A 1,686-nucleotide genomic window follows, 5' to 3' on the forward strand; every position below is an offset into this window, starting at 1 on the left:
GTTGGGATTTGTAGCTTAGGCACAGCTGGAGGGCCGGAGTTGCCCACCCCTGCATAAGGAGGTTCTCCTGAAAACGGAAGGAAGCCTTTTCTGTGCCACCCAATCAGCTGCGGTCCAGGCATTCCCCTCCCTGAAACCACATGTAAACAAAGGGGTGGGATGCTTGTGCGGACATCATTTACTTTATATAGCCACATAGCCCTATTAGGTAAATATAATTTAGTCATATAAGGTCAGTGATGTCACTGCTTGCTGCAAGCTGTGGACGGGGAATTCCCCACCAGCAACTAATTGGATAGCACGGAAGGAGCTTCCTTCTGTTTTCACGGAGAAGCTCCTGATTGGTTCAGAGGTGCTCAGGTTCCCGCTTTGAGAATTGTTCACCTCTGACCTGGACAATTAAAGTGATTGTGACACTTCCATGACTCCCAATATCATCCATTCTCACCGAGTAACACACATCAGCCCAGATATACAATCATGCCAACAACTCCCCGGGTTCCATTGTCTGTATTTACACTAGCTGCTTTGTTCCCTTGTATAGCTGCATGAGAATATCATTACATGGGGGCGGCCATTTTTGCTCATTAGAAATGCAGGTTTAGAAGTAATGCATAATAGCCGTGCTTCTTACTTCCTCTCCTCACAGCTGAACTCCAGTCAGTTAAATATGCAGATGAAATATATACGGGAGCTGTTGTTACCTACCAAATGTTTTGTAACCCTGTCTCTCCAATCCTACGATTTATGCAGTTTTATTACTCACACAGCACAGCCCTGTCTGGCAGGACAGGAGACCTGGTTTCTCCCTTCTGCAGTTCAATAACAATTACAGGTCTTGCTCCTAAAAGGAGAAGCAGCAGGCTCATCTATCTGATCTGTCCTCCTATCAGCATGGCCCTTGTTAGCACACGAGCACTATTTCACAACTGACTGGCTCCTCGTTCTCCATCTCACTCTTCCAGTCTGAGCTCTACTGCACAAGGACTGTAAGAGGCTGGCACCAAGTCTAATTCAGATACTTATACTGCTTGTATTGAAAATAAAATATTTAAGGCCCATTCACACTTTGCCATTCCTGTGCATTGTATTAAGAGAGCCCCCTTATTTGGAATAAGTTGCCAACACGGCAGAATGGACAAAAACATGCACATGCAGCATTTTTTCTGACGCTGCACCACCGCGTCTAATCGCAGTGCGTTTTGGAAAAACTGCAACACGTGTACACCATGATTGTGTTGTGGTGCAAATTCTGCAATGTGCTAACACATGTAACGTGTGCTGCGGTAACGTGCGCATTACTGCAACATACCTCCACTGCAAAGTGCATATGGAACCTAATGATGTATTAATGCAGGGCAACCTTGGCACCCCAGCTGTGCTAAAACTACAAATCCCATCGAGCCTTTGCCTCTGAGAGTCCTGCCTGTGGCTGTCAGAGCCTTGCAATGCCTCATGGGACTTGTAGTTCTACGACAGCTGGAGGGCTGGAATCGCCCACCCCTGATCTATGCTCTGCTTTCTACAGTAGGAAATCAAATACATGGACTGATAGTAACTCTTTCATATAAGGTAACCCTTTTGTCTTAGGTTTAGTGGTTCTGTAAGCAAGCACAGGTCTCAGAATGTCCTGTCAATTGTTTTTCTGGGACTTGTAGTTCCTCAGTAGTTGTAAAGCCACTATAT

This window comes from Nanorana parkeri, unplaced genomic scaffold, assembly GCF_000935625.1.
Source record: "Nanorana parkeri isolate BGI_ZX_2015 unplaced genomic scaffold, ASM93562v1 scaffold127, whole genome shotgun sequence".
Lineage (NCBI taxonomy): Eukaryota > Metazoa > Chordata > Amphibia > Anura > Dicroglossidae > Nanorana > Nanorana parkeri.